At 33.0% G+C, this 16326-nt stretch overlaps 1 protein-coding gene across 1 annotated transcript in view; it reads right to left on the reverse strand.

Moving 5' to 3' along the window:
- The window catches only part of CDH9 (cadherin 9), a 140516-nt gene extending 126477 nt beyond the window's left edge, over window positions 1-14039 (reverse strand). The window contains exon 1 of the mRNA XM_047730051.1: window positions 13888-14039. The gene's annotated coding sequence lies outside the window, so the exon portion shown is untranslated. The remainder of the gene's footprint in view (window positions 1-13887) is intronic.
- Window positions 14040-16326: the final 2287 nt, after the last annotated feature.

The following is a 16326-nucleotide window of genomic DNA, read 5'->3' on the forward strand; positions in this document are numbered from 1 at the left end:
GCCCTGACCCTGCGATCACAACCTGAGCAGAAACCACAACCCAGACTCTTAACTGACTGCGTCACACAGATGTCCCCATGGGTCCTTTAAAGATGGGTGTCCAGCCACTCTTTGTGAAATTAAAGGTCACTTTTTCAGTAGATGGATATATCCAGGACCCAAGAGAAAATGAAGGGGTCATCTAACTTAGATATGGTTAGGAAGATACTGAAAACTAACCAAAAGACTGTCTAGGGCTCTGTTACAAAGAAATAAAATTTAGTTTAATACAGTTATCTCAGAAAATTTAACTCGAGATCGTTGAAGAGAAGAAATCAGTAAAAAAAGAAAGAGAAGCCAGAAAAGCACCAGAAAATAAAAGTAGACATGACCTAACAGACAAAGTGATGGAAACAGAACCTACAGAAAGCAGATCCTCAGAATTAGAGAAGAATTTGAGTCACATAATTAGATTCTTTCTTTTGGAAACTATATTAGAAGTATGAAAATCATGTCTAAGATAAAAATCACATAGATAGGAAGGAATCCACATCTAAAGACATTTGAGAAAATTCTAGGACAGATTCTGCTATTTCTCATGCTTTCAAAAAGAGGAGAATCTCCCTCAAAATTCAGGATAAAGGAGGATCAATCCTATTATGGTTTCTTTTTTGGGGGGATGGAAGGAAAGAGTTGTAAGACTGTCCCTTTTCACTATAGTTGATAATATAGAAATACACAAAGATATATACAGGCATATTAGTTTTCCTCACAATTAGATATTCTTCCCTGCCTCAGCCTGAATCTTCTATTTATAATAGGAGAAACTAGAGAACTTAATAATTTGAATACTCATAGTTAATATTTAAATATTCTACTGCAGCTGTCTGAAATTCCCACTACTATATAAATAGTAACATTTAATGAAAGTCTAACTTTGTATACATAAAAAAATATATATATTATATTGGAACTAAGTATTTAATGAAGCAAAAAGAAAAGAATGCAGGTTATTGTTAAAACAACATTACTATGAAAACTGGAAAATGTGCAGTTCACATTCTTATTATAAGTTTATAAGTATCTAAATAGGCATAATATAACAATGTAATGTAATGTTTATATATTAAAATTAAAGTTATAATTCAGATTATATTATAAAATTAGCAAAATTTGTTAACATTCCAGACTTTTGAGTCTGCCATTTTTCTACCTAAAATAATTTTTCTCATAATATTTCCTTCTCTCCATTCAAAATCAATTCAAATTTCACTTTTTCAAAAAAAAACTTCTCTCATACACCCTATTCCATCTACCCCCCCTCAGTAACTCTCCATCACATGACCTTTCTTCTTAGCACTTATCAATATCATATTTATCTTATTTATTATTTGTATCACTCCTCTAGAGAGTAAGTTCTTGTGATTAGAATCTCTTTGTATCATGTTTACTGCTATAACCTCAGCACCCAGAAAATGCTGCGTGATAGTAAAGGTTGAATAAATATTTGGCATCTATAATCTATACCTGATTATAGAACAAATTTACTAAATAATATAACTTAAAATGGTTTCTATGTTTCAAATGACATTAACTCTATTTTACAGAGATTATGGATAAACTATCAAATTGTTAGCATTCACCACAAAAATAACTTTCAAGTTATTATTAATGAATGTTATTCACAAACATGTAATCATTACCATCATTACCACTATTTTTGTTTGAGCTCTTTTTTTTTTTTTTACACCAGAGTAAAATTCTTATACAAATAAACCACCTTTATAAACTGTATTCATGGGGCGCCTGGGTGGCTCAGTGGGTTAAGCCGCTGCCTTCGGCTCAGGTCATGATCCCAGGTCCTGGGTTCGAGCCCCACATTGGGCTTACTGCTCAGCAGGGAGCCTGCTTCCTCCTCTCTCTCTGCCTGCCTCTCTGCTTACTTGTGATTTCTCTCTGTCAAATAAATAAATAAAATCTTAAAAAATAAATAAATAAATAAACTGTATTCATTTTAAGGTCAAGAATGTCATTCACTTTATACTCATCATATAATTCAATGAATAAAAGGGAGAAACCATAAAAATGCTAGAAAAAGAAAAGTTAAATACCTGGCATTAAAACATGTGATAAAAAAAAAAGCGATGATATGAGACACTATGAAATTTTATTACCATTAATGATTTACCAAATGTTACTTATATCTAAAAGACTTTTATAACTCACTCATGTCTCCAAGATCCAAATGTAATATACTCATTACAATATCAAGCAATAAACCTTCTAGTATTCTATTTATGATAGTAAATATTCTATATTAATTTTAATATGTATAAATTTACAACACAAAATATTTAATTGCATGTTATGTCAACTTAAGGAGCCATATGATATATGTGACCATGTACATTCGTGATGTTGTAACTGACCTCTAGACATATCTTACCTAATTTTCAAGAACAAAGAAATTACTCATCAAATTAAGCTAGGTCTCTTGTGCTTTTCTTTCTTTTTTTTTTCCCCCCCAAAGATTTTTTGTATTTATTTACCAGAGAAAGAGAGAGAGCACAAGCAGGGGGAGCAGAAGGCAGAGGGAGAAGCAGGCTCCCCACTGAGCAAGGATTCCAATGTGGGACTTGAACCAGGACCCTGAGATCATGACCTGAGCTGAAGGCAGGCGCTTAAATGACTGAGCCATCCATGCGTCCCTTTTGTGCTTTTTTATATGGACAGTCCCAGTAATCTTTACCTGAATACAATGAAGCTGAACAATAACATTCTTAATAATATAATAGTAATAACAGAAGTTATTCTAGGAACAATCATGTTTCCTCATACATTATTACTAATGTAATGTATATAATTCCTTTACATTACATTATAATGTAAATACTGCTAATATCTTAATTTAACACAGGAATCTCCTAGAGCTCCGAGGCATTAAAAGGCTTTCTCAAACTAATATACTTTGGATGTCGGACCCCAGGACTTTTCTTGCCCCCTCCAATCATAATATATTACCTATCTAAACTTTTTTGTTTATTGCATTTTATATATGAGACGATTTGTATCTAGAAATGAAGATAAGCTACCCACAAAACAGAACAAATAAATGGAGCTGGGAAGAAGCTCTTTGTCTGTTCACATCACCAGTCTACTGAGTTTTTAACTCTGATTCCAATACAGTGATATTATTAAATATTGATATTTTAATTTATGGACCTAAGCAGTCCATATCCTTTTTGGGGGTGATATGAAAATTCCATGAATATCATGAATGCTTTGGACTGTTTTCCAGGGAACTCACATTAAATCATAAATACAATATTTCTGTAAAGATTCAGAATAGTTTCAATCATTTGAGACCTAAGCTTTGGGCTCTTTAAGGCTGTGGCTATATTTTTAAGACTCTAAATTTAGCAGAAAAAGTTAAAATATAAGATAAACCAGCTGCTGAAGAACTTGGATTCAAGGCTAAGGAGTATTGATTTATATCCAGATGTGATGGGGTATGGGCTGGGGGTAGCAGGAGAGAGGGTTACTTGAGCATATTCTTAATTTATTATACTTTGTGGAAAGTATCAGTTGTTAAGGAAATTGTTGGCTAAGTGAGCAATTAAAAGGTTATTAACATAATACAGCAAAGAGATACTAAGGTTCTTACAGGAAAAGTGCCCCAAGGACTAGACAGGAAGAGACCAATGTAAGATGTGACAAGGGTTATATCTCTAAGAATTTGGAAAAACCTTATAAGAAATAATTACAAGTCATAAAGAATTTTTTTCTATGTATGTCTAATGGAAATAGTGAGGAAGGATAAAAACTGGTCTTAAATTAATTTAAACTTCTTTTTTTTTTAAAGATTTTATTTATTTATCTGACAGAGAGAAATCACAAGTAAGCAGAGAGGCAGGCACAGAGAGAGGAGGAAGCAGGCTCCCTGCTGAGCAGAAAGCCCGATGTGGGGCTCGAACCCAGGACCTGGGATCATGACCTGAGCCGAAGGCAGCGGCTTAACCCACTGAGCCACCCAGGCGCCCCTAAACTTCTTTTTAAAGGCAGTTTTGGTCCCAGTTACTGTGAGCTCTCTATTTCACATTGGGATTTTTAATTTCCGTTTTTGAGACAATATCAAACAAGAATTCATTTCACACAGGGTGACTGGAATGATAGAGCAATCTGTAAAACGTTCCTTATTTTAGAACTGAAGTAATGAGGGACATTTATACTTGAAGAGCAGGCACAGGATTGACAGAGATTTTTTTTTTTTATGAGTTTAATGCTATTTGATAGCAGTGGATTAAAGATTTCAAACTATATAGGCAACACTAAGACAAAATAAAAAGTGAAGCTACAAGCAGAAAAGTTTTGTCACTTATGGCAAGAAGAGAATCTCCAACAAGGGAAGTTGTTTGGAAACAACGGTGGCTTCCATGAGAAGTTCTCCCCAGCACACGTTTCCCATTGCACAGAGCCAGGCGACTGAGCAGGTATTCAGTAATGAATAATTCAAAGGTAAGAAAATGAAATAATCATCCAGTGGGTGAATTAATTATTGCAAATAATCCGAAGGTCTTTCTCCTGATGGTGAGTTTAAAAGAAAAGAACAAAAGGTGCATATAGGATTCTGAACAGACCACACATATTTAGGATACTACATTATTGTACGAATATGATGAAATGCATAGCTTCCACTGACACCTACAAACCGTAAGATGGACTGTCATTTCTACTACATGGGAATGAGATGGAGATCAGCTTCTTAATGTGAAAAGTTTGCATGCATCAGTTGTGGGACTTCTGAGGCCAAACAGTCAATATCAAAATAATTTTCTACTTTGTCTCCTCACACACATACCTTATGAAACTCCAGTATATAAGGATAGCTTTAGGTTTTGCAGCCCCAGTTTTTCTTAACAATTCTCCAAATTCCTTATGCAGGGCTATATTCCTGGACTTACAGTCAAACCCTCTTGTCAGTAGCAGTAATTCTCCTTGTTCTACTCATCTCTTAATGAATTGTGATCTTGGTACTACTTCACTCCTTGTAAGACCCACTTCCAGTCAATTAGAAAATGAAAGTAGGAGGGAGGTGGAAAGGAGAAGAATTTCTAAAATCATCCAAGAATATATTGACCAATTTTTATTAGCTCCACATCTAGGGAGTTTCTCATATTGGAAAAGCTACTTTTCTGTCACAGTTCACTGAATCATCTCCCACAATGCAAGCCAAGTTAAGGAAGATAGGCACCTGTAGTTAAATATATTCTGTCTTCAAAATAGAAGTGGAGTGGGGGTGGGGAATAATGATAAGGAGAAAGAAGCAAAGCAGTAAATGTGGAAATGGAAATAGCAGCAAAGCTAAAGTTGCAGTGAGGGTAAGAAAGCACTTTAGTTAAAAACAGCAAAAGAGGAGCGCCTGGGTGGCTCAGTGGGTTAAAGACTCTGGTTTCAGCTCAGGACATGATCCCAGGGTCCTGTTATCCAGCCCTACATGGGGCTCTCTGTTCAGAAGGGAACCTGCTCTCCCCCCTCTAGCCGCCTCTGCCTGCCTTTCTGCTCCCCCCTCCCCACCAATCGCCTCTGCCTGCCTCTCCACTACTTGTGATCTCTGTCAAATAAATAAATAAAATCCTTAAAAAATAAAAACAGCAAAAGAAATAAATCATCACATTCATTGCGTGGGAAAAAACAATCTGCTTTCTGTGAATCACCATAAATTTGTACTTAATTTGGTAGAAGGCAGTGGACGGTGCACATCTTAAGTAAAGTCTGCGTTAGCACCAAATGATTTTAAATTAAAGCATAAGAAAATGGGTATGAGTAATATCTTCCCCCATGATTATAATTAAAGGAGAAAATACATGTTACATTTTGAACATAAAACATGCCACCAAGCATATTAGAAAGAATAGCTTAATTGGTTTATCATATATACATTAATAGTTATATACTAGTATATCATTTGATACCTTTTATTATTATATATGTTTAGAATTTTTAATCGCATACTAAATACTAAGAATCCCTTCTGTAATCTTAACATATGCTTACTTTCCAAATACTACATTGGTTGAAAATACACTTGTAGCAGATTGATTTGTTAATACTTTAAATTTTTTCTCATAAAGGAGATAATTGAAGAGCAATTATCATATGAGTTTGAGATAACAGAAGCCAAAATGGAAGGAATACAAAATAATAAAAACATCAAATAATTACATCTAGAAAAACTATCTACAACTGCAGTTTTAATAAAAGATCTATCTATCTATCTATCTATATATATATATATGACATCTTATAGGCTTATAAGGCTTATAAGACATCTCTTATTAGTAGAAAGCTATTGTATTGAATATGTATAGAATTTTATAATTTAAAGGTACTTATTTTCTAAAATCTGCTTTCAAATCCATATTTTATAGAACAAAATACTGTTTATAAATAGATGGAGATGTGTTTGTCCAAACCCATAATCTGGATAAAATTTTCATCCCAGGTAAAATTTCCTCACATTCTTTTCTATGGGCTGCTTACCTTCATTTTCTTTTAATTTCAGAAGAGTACAACTTATAAACATGGTGAATGAAATAAATGCAAGACATATACCAGTGACAGTTTTATTCTGAAGTAACATTTTGTTCCTCCCTGAATACATTTAAAACTCACTTCCATAAACACATTCCAGTCTTGGGTGTAATGGAGAAGAATCTGAACTCTTACATTAAATAAAGGGTTGGTGATTTAATAAAAGGTGGTTTAAATAAAAGGTTAGTGATCCCATAGGCGATGCTTCATTTGTTAAGCAGCAAGCCTAAAAGCAGCATAGGTCTGGGAAGATGTCAGACACCCATGAGTCATCACTAGTAAATTCACATTGTTGTGTGACTCTACTGCTGTCTCTGTGATGAAATCCCACCACTCCCTAGTCTCCATGCTATCATTTGGACTCCATTTGTTTTGATATTCATCTTTGGGTGTAAATAATTATAGCTTCAAGTAGTTTCCTGATATATACCTATTTTTTTAAATTATAGCAGAACAATTCTCTTAATTTTCAAAAATCACAAAATATTTCCAAAGTTAGAGATTTCTTCCTACTTAAATAGCATTCTATATTTAGTTATTGAAAATGAAATTTAACACGGGTTTAAAGTCCAAAGTAGTGAAGTTGAGATACATCATACATATCTATAGATCTTTATAGATATATAGAGATAAATATATATAGACAGTACTGATAAAAACTCTTCGTTTTATGTGTAAAATTACACATATTAAAAAGGATGTTTGTTATTAATAGTCACAGTTTCTATTTTAATAGAACTGGTTATTTTAAGCTAACCAAAATTAATTTTAATTGTAAGGAAAAGTATATTTATTGTAGATTTGATAACAACATTCTTCATTGTAAATGATTATATCAGAGATCTCAGTTCTAAGCTAAACATAAAAGTCAGAAAAATATGATTTGCATACAAAACCATACATGTTATTATAATAGTGCATTATTTAATCTTTGGAAGAATATAAGTATTGTCAGAAATACAAATCTGAACCTTATGTTTAAACACATAACAGAATTGGTGCTATGGTGAGTGCTGTGAAGTGTGTAAACCTGGTGATTCACAGACCTGTACCCCTGGGGATAAAAATATATTATATGTTTATAAAAAATAAAATTAATAAAAATTAAAAAAAAACATAACAGAATTGAATCTATGTAAAATATCAAATTATCAAGAGTGGCAAGATTTGGGAGAGAAGGAAAAATATTCTCTCTTCTGATAGTTAAACCTAGCCTAACCCCTGCTCAGTACATGCATATGTAGTTGATTTATAATGTGCTAATAGGTTGTAACATTAATCTCGAAGGAGTGACCATAATACAAACATTTATCCTTGACTTTTGTATTAAGTACGGCATATATCTTATTAGATATAAGGAAGTGATATTTAGTATTAGTATTACATTTTTAATATAAAACAATTGATATAAAGCATTAAGCAAATAATTTACCGAATAATATAATAATTCTAAAATGCCTATTTATCTAATCCTCAGGTAGGGAAAATGGCCAAATTATTCCTATAAAATGTTACCATTTAACTGTCTTTTCTTTGTACTATATGTAACAAATGAAAAATAATGAGGATTTTATTTTCTGATAGTTATAATAATCCAACTTTTACCAATATGTTTTGAGATAGCAATATAATTCCTACTTTATATAACACTTTTCCTCCCATCATAAGAGCGGGTAAGAGGTTATATTTTATGAGGTCTTCAAGAGTTGTGGACATTGAATGGAGAGCAATTATTTATGCTTACACTTTTAAGAAATGAAAGTCTAATACTCCCTATTCAAAACTTATCCAAATCAGCCATAACACATGGACTACAACTGAGTTTAACTTTTTCCAAAATTAAGAAATATATATATATATAATTGCTACTTTACTACTTCATAATATCGTATCTATAATTACCTCACAAAAGAACTTTTTAGTATATAATGTTATACCCTTTTAAAAATTTAAAACTAGTTGATTTATACATTGAAGTAATTATTTTCCCTTTCTATTTCCCACATATTTTTGAGTCTACACACACAAACATATAAACATACATGTACATGGAGATACCTACAGATACAGGTACACAGAATTATGAATGGGAACACAGATATAAGAAGATACAGATATATAGATGTTACTTTGTAATTCAACTTGTAAGTTTCCTCAGATGTTTCATCTGTGACTTAATTACCATTACAGTGAAAAAGAGATTTGAATTTCTTGAATTCATGGTACATTTTTTGCATTTTGAAGTATTTATAACACATAGAAGTGAATATTTTTAAAAAATATTTCTGGCAACTACATTAATTATTACAGTAACCTGCTTTAGTGAAAAAAAAATAGATGATGAAGAAGTTACTTGATTGTCTGGGGGAAGACTCCCTTTGGAAACTTTCAGGTTCAATTGTCCCAGTTTCATAAAAGTGGAATATTTCACATGATGTCTTTTGTCCCAGGAAGTGATTGTTGGTGTTTATTTGCTTAGACTACACATTGTTATATGTGTTGTCATCTCCCTTGTTATACTGGCTTCTTGTGAATATTTCTTGTTAGGACTTTCTTAAGATTGGGTTTCAGTAACTAAGGGAAAAGTTCATTATGCATAGGATACTTAATTAGTAATAGAGTATAGTAAGCTTAGTATATTCTAATATAAATTGTCAGGTATATCTATTTCTTAAATACATTTAGGAACACATTCATCCTTAAACTCAAAAATCAAATAATAACTATTAGTCATTGCCATTCCCATTATAAGTTGAACTAGTGTTTAGAGGAAAAAAATTATGAAATCATCCATGCTCTTCACAACTACAAGGCTAATCTCAAGAAATGATAGGAAAGACAAGCTTTTTAATTCATACTTATGAAACAATCATGCACTCTGGTGTTTCTTTGATCAATTCAAAAGACCAAGACTTATCTTAGTCTTGAAGAGAAATAGAGAATACAAGAGCACTCATTTCTCCTGCAACTGATTTATAATTTGGCAAAGTAATCCAAAAGCACAGAAAAGGAACAAAAGGAAAACCCCTGCATGTTACTTAAGGAAATATTCAGGTCTTCTCCTTTTCCCTACCTTTCCTCTTAAAAACAAATCTCCCTTTCTTTCCCTCCGTATGGGTGTGTGTCTCCCTCTCTGTCTCTCTCTCTCTGTCTCTTTCTCTTTTCTCTCCTCCACATACGCACATATATACCTCACAGCAACAAAAACAACACTTTATGAGGTTTCCATTTTCCCTTCATAAGCAGTAAGATCCATTATCATGACTTTTATGTTTTGGGAGGTGTTTCTTGGTGAGGCTCCAGAGATCAGCGTGCTTTTATTCAGGCACTTTGCATTCTTAATGTGGCTGTAAGACCATCTCTTACTAGTGCTAAATGTAGGGATAAGTGCATTAACATATTAGGACTGCTATGGAAATGTGTAAGTGCGTAAAGACACTCTCTTCACTCTGCATTTCCTACTATGTTTTAATGATAAGGATATTAGTGGTTCCAGGCTGAGGAATTCAAAGTGAGTCATAAGAGAAAAACTTTTTCAGAATGTTTAAAACAATCCAGGAGATTGTTTCCAGCTAAACACTGTGTGTATGTGTGTGTGCTTGTGCGTACACCTAATATGATTTTCATGATTTAACATTATATATTTTCACACAATATTGCCAATTTTTCATATACGATTTGACAACTCTGGATATATAACCTTACCTTTCTAAACCTCCATTTTCTTGTGTAAGAGTTGAAGGTGGTTAAAATCCCTTTTCTAAAGTTCTAGAATTTTATTTAAAAACCTAAATAAAATGTCATGGGTATTAAGAGACTTTTTGGGTACATATTTTAAGTCACAACTCATATCTGAAAACAAATATGAAAGATACAATGAACAAAATTGCTTTATCTTAGGAAACATATCTTATGTTCTACAATGAAAAATGACTATTAATTAGCATCAGGTAAAGACAAAGCCAATTAAAACCAATGTCTTTTTGATCCTACTTCACATCCTGTCTTCTTTCTTAAGAAAGCTTAAATAAAAATTTTTAAAAAAAGAAAGCTTAATTTTAATTAAGTAGATAATTTAAGAAGTAAATACCCAAGATCTTAACTAGACTTTTATAATAAAATACCTCACAATAAATACAATAAACCAAACTTACTCTACAGTTAATATTACTATTGATTTGTTATATATAATATGGTAATATAAATATAATGGGATATGTATAAATATTTTGAATATATATAGATATATACATAGATATAGAATATATATCTATATATACATATATAGATATTTTGAATATATATATAGATAGATATCTATATCTATCTATATATATATATATATATACACATATATCCTTGAAATCGTAAGTATAAATACTTAAAACATCATTTGGACATTTTGTAAAGTACCACATTCTGTTTTTTCAAATGTTAGATTTATTTATACTTTAGATTTAAATTTCCAATTTGCAGAACAAAATTAGTCTTAAAGAATATAGCAAACTAATGGTCCATTACATTGAAACATCTGTATTAATGGTAAGTAATTATCCATGTAGGCTGTTCACTTTCATAGAGAACAAATTACAATCAATGTTTATTCATGACACATTCACATGCATTCTTTAAATTAACTTTCACCTAAATTTATACTCTCTTGCTACAATATATTGCCATATTACTCATGTATTTTATATTATATAATTTCAAGCATTGTCCAAAGCATTCTGATTAACTATACCTATGCATTGTGCAAATATTGTAGAAAATGCGTATCTGCTTCAAATCACTACTACTGTCTAAAGAGAAGTAAGCCAGTGGGAAAAAAAAGTCTCCAGTTACTGTTTTTTTGAATCCCATTTGGCGAATGCACCATAGAAGGGACACTCTACTGGCTAAACTTTGTATATACAGGGGTCGCAGGAAAATACCAAATGAAATCTTTTCATGGAAGGTGACATTCAGAAGGGCTTCTGATCCAGCATACAATTTGTCAAGTCAAGCAGCACAACATTTAAAGACATCATTTCAAAGCCAACTTTAATACTGTGATCTTGCTGCACACAGGCAATGGTATAAGACGTCCTTACTTCAAATATGCAATGAATACAATAATGGTAAATGATTATGCAGATCATTTCAAAATTGTTTTAAAAAGCTATCACCTAGTATAATAAAGGGAAAAATCATTTTTTTTCATCCCAGAAAATATTATCTGGTATGACTTGCTTTATTAGTCTTACCCAATCTATCTGACGTAAAGTTAGTGAATTACTTTTAAATTGAGACTACTATCTGCTTCCTGTAAGGCATTTTTCTCTTCATTATTTCCAGAATTAGATTTGCTCATACCATGTACTTTACCTTGCATTTTCTCATGTTTCAAAACAAACAAATACAGAGATAACAGTATTTTAGCATCTTAGTAGACATCAATTAAGGGGATGTAATTAGTTTGTACTCTCTCTTTGGGAAAACTTCAGTTGAATTCATAATATGTTTGAGGACAAGACCACAAACATATGCTGTTCATGTTATGCCTAAGTTCTTTGCTGTTACATGCTGAAATTGCATGTTATTTCATTTTCCTGATCTTTTAAAAGACCCACCATTCAAACCTGAATTAAGCAGATTCATAGTTACACAAATGTATTCTACATGAGACATAGCATTGCCTAGGCAATGAGACAGTGTCTGAATCTGAAAATAGGATTTAGCCACCATTCAATGCAGTAGATTTTATACACATTTCTTTTTTTTTTTTTAAAGATTTTATTTATTTATTTGACAGAGAGATAGATCACAAATAGGCAGAAAGGCAGTCAGAGAGAGAGGAGGAAGCAGGCTCTCCGCTGAGCAGAGAGCCCGATGCGGGCCTCGATCCCAGGACTCTGGGATCATGACCTGAGCCGAAGGCAGAGGCTTTAACCCACTGAGCCACCCAGGCGCCCTACACATTTCTTTTTAACTTAAGGGCATCAAATGATCAAATTCATTCATAGTCAGCTATGGCTGAAGATGGGTAACTCTTCTTATTCCATAGATCAAGAGGCAAATGAAGATTTCCTCCTGTCATATAAAGTTGCCACTTTTTGCTGTCACAAAATCATTTGTTATTTTCATGCTACATAGATTATAAAACCCTTGTGAAAAAAATCTGTATTAGTAATCTCATAGATCTATAACATAAAATAATATATGACAACAAATCTTCAGAAAAGATCTCCAGCTTCTCCTCAAATCTATAATCCACTACATTCTTATCAAAAGTTGATCATCAAATAAATGTGAACTTATCTACTACAGGTGATCACTTTTCTTTTAGTGCACCATTGGTATTCAAAGTAGATTCTGAGAACACACACTGTTAACAGTATCTAAAAGTAAAAACTATAAAATACTGACAATCTTATAGTTAAAATTAATCTTGCCTTTTTAGAGATTGGTGTGCTTAAAAATTTAATTGATGTGAATGGTTATGTTGACTATGCAAAGAAAAATAAAACACTGCTTCATCAAATCATTGCATTTTCCATATCATTTCAGAAAAACATGACAATTTTGCCTTTGAAGTTCTCCCTCCTGTGGTTTTCATCCCGTCTTTACTACATTAAGATACATTTGCCTGTGATAATGGAGAGCAATTATAGCCAACAGAGGTACACATTCATAATGTTGACTTGAATAAGAACCACAAATATTTGAAGAAATCTTTGCTAGGTATAGTGATCACCTTAATCCGGACAGCCTATGTCCATCTGTACATGTGCTCTTTGTACTATTTCTATATTGTCTTATTTTAATATGAAAAATAAGGAAATCATTTCGTATTAAATTATGAATAAAGATGCCTTTATTTTTGACAGTTCTGACTCAAATTTTATAAACAAAAGTTATGAAAAACCAGGAGTCCATTTGAATTAATATACTAATAGCATACATGTATACATTAATCTGTGAGTAATTCAAGACCCCCCAAAATCAACTAACACAATGCGAAGTTTAGTTTTATTTTTATAATAATCCTCCATATGCAAATTTGAGCACTATGAAAAGAGCTTTGATACGTATCAGTTTTGTAAAAGTAAAATATGAAGCAAGCATTGCAAGTTTTCTCAGTGAGCATCTTAATATCTTATTCAAATACTACAAAATGTATTCTTACCTGCTTCCAAAAAAATGTTGAGGGTAGGAAAAGAGAGAGAGAGAGTACAAAATAAAGCAACCAGGAGAAAAGCAGTATTTGTACTACTTCATTTTAAGAAAGCAAAAACTGAATAGCTTATATTGTCAGGTAAAGTAAACAGCATTTACCTTGTTTAGTAGCGGAACTGAGTTTAGCCCTGCTCAGCGCTGACAATTGCGGTGTTGCTTCTGTCTCATTCCTACTCTTCTCTTTTTATAGTATCTTCACAGCTGAAGCTTCATGCATCTCAGCGTGCCTCCCTCTTCGAGCATCACTTTTAACTCAGACAGGCAGGAAGCTGAAGCCAAAGAAACTCTCTGTCTGATTGGTTTCCATTCAGCGTTTCTGATTAATAAGAGACGTCCCTCACGTAGGAAGATATTGCCGCTGATGGCGCTGCAGGGCTCGAGGGTTGGGGCTGGGGGAGGAAGACCTCTTCAGGCAGTGATTTGCAAGCGAATGAAGTGGGAGGGTTCAGAAAGGAGGGCTTTGTCAAAGACCCCCCCAGGGGAAAATAACCCAGTGTTTTAGGCTCGGTTAATCAGCTCTGCTTAATCTGTTTTCGACTGGGGAGAGAGGTCACAGCAGGTCCGTAACCTGTAAATCATCTATAGAAAATATGTATCACATGGAGAATGCTGTTGCTCAAAAGAGATTTGGGGCATAGCCCCTGCAGAATGCACGACTACCTCTTTCAATTCAATACCAAAATTCCGAGTTTAAGAAAATGAAGAGAGGGAATCCAGATCATATATATCATTGATAATGATGAATTTTTATCTGTGTCTCTGAGTTTGTAAACGAATCTTTCAAAAACAGTAATTTAAAAATATCTAATAACTGATGTCCTACCATGTACTTTTTAAGAAAGATGAATGATTTCAAGTATAATTTCAAGTATCTGCAACCCTGTTTTTTATTTGATAATGCAATTGAGGGATTTTCACCCTCCCCAGAGATGTCCAAAAATAACTGTGACCATAGCCACATCGTAAGAACTACACAGTCCACCTGTTAGATCTGCTGCCGCACACTGTACAACTGTTAGAGAGGGAGTAAAACATGAGAGAGTCAAACCCCGTTTCAGAAGAGAAGTCTCTTTAGGACTTCTGGAAATGGCACAATAAGGAGGCTATTGATTGTAGATAAATCCTTCTGGAAAGAAGTTCTCGTAATAGTTGTATGAAATGCACGGTGGGACTATGGCTCACTTTATAACGGCTCGTTAAGTCACAGTAAGTAAATAGCTTAAGTGCCAAAAAATATCAATATCCTATTTGATGCTTCAAAGGAAAACTGACAATAGAAAATAAAAATAAAATTGCCACCTGCCCCCCCAATGGCGACATTTATCCATGAAGTATAGATAATAGAGATGCCTATTTGTAGCATGAGCAGTATGGAAATTCGTTTCTTAAAAGGGAAAACAAATACTTAGAAAATACCGTTTTACAAATCCCCAAATACAACATGGCACTACGAATGTATGGTAATTGAACTTGGAGTACATGATTTTTAAATAATTGTGAATTTGAAATGTAGGAAATGGACCCAAAAAAAGGGACTTGTTTTGCCCATCTACAAACGAAGGAACAGAAAGAAGGAAAAAAGCTTTATGCATATTGTCCAGGGCTAGATGGATCCACGTGGTTAAGAACAGCTTAGTGAATTCTTCATGGAGGCTAAGAGTGTTTTCTTGAGGCAAATATATTTAATATAAAATTCACACACTCTTATATACTCATTTCTTCCAGGTGTACTTGATCCTTAAAATAAAAATGTATATTGTTGAAGTCTCTTTGTTAATGCCGAGATAAAGTACTATATGTAAAATGGGAAAAGAAACCAAACAAAATATTTTATCATAGTTTAAGGTAAATATTCACAAATAAAAGCTTTAAATCCCTAAAGTTGAATACATTTCATTTCCCACCGAAACCCAAATGTAAGAAAAGACTGTTTTGTGTGAAATCTATAGTCCAACAGAGCATTTTATTACCTGATTTGAAGTTACTTTTGCTACTCCTAGAAAAGGAGTAGGGGAAATGTTACCATGTAAAAGATGGTTATTCTGTCAGGAATCTTCTCTCCTTCCCTTCTCTTTCATACCGATTATGGAGCATTTGAAAACAGAGGGCCTAAACCTTGGAATTTTTAAAAATTATTTTATATCTTACATATCCCTACTTGTAGGTTTTCATATGTAAGTGGAATTCTCTATTATATAAAACAGGTTTCAAGTCTTAGAATAATGTTTACGGATTTTAGCCAACAGCTTACACAAAAATATTAATCATCCTTATTATTTATAATACATGTATATTTTCTGATGCATTCAGACATCAAAATCATTAACAGTAAATGTAAAATATTATTTGAACTATTCTTCCCAAGATTATTTTAGCACGAATTAACTTCTCTTAATCATTTGTTGCTGTACATGTGTTAGGGTGGGCAGTTAAAACAGCCAGCAAAGAGCAAGTCATGGCAGCAATGGGGAGAGTCAGAGGCCTGTCCTGGCAGCCCTCTAAAACAAGGCCACAAGATGTGGGATCAAACCAGATAGG

This window comes from Lutra lutra, chromosome 5, assembly GCF_902655055.1.
Source record: "Lutra lutra chromosome 5, mLutLut1.2, whole genome shotgun sequence".
In the NCBI taxonomy this organism is placed as follows: Eukaryota; Metazoa; Chordata; class Mammalia; order Carnivora; family Mustelidae; genus Lutra; species Lutra lutra.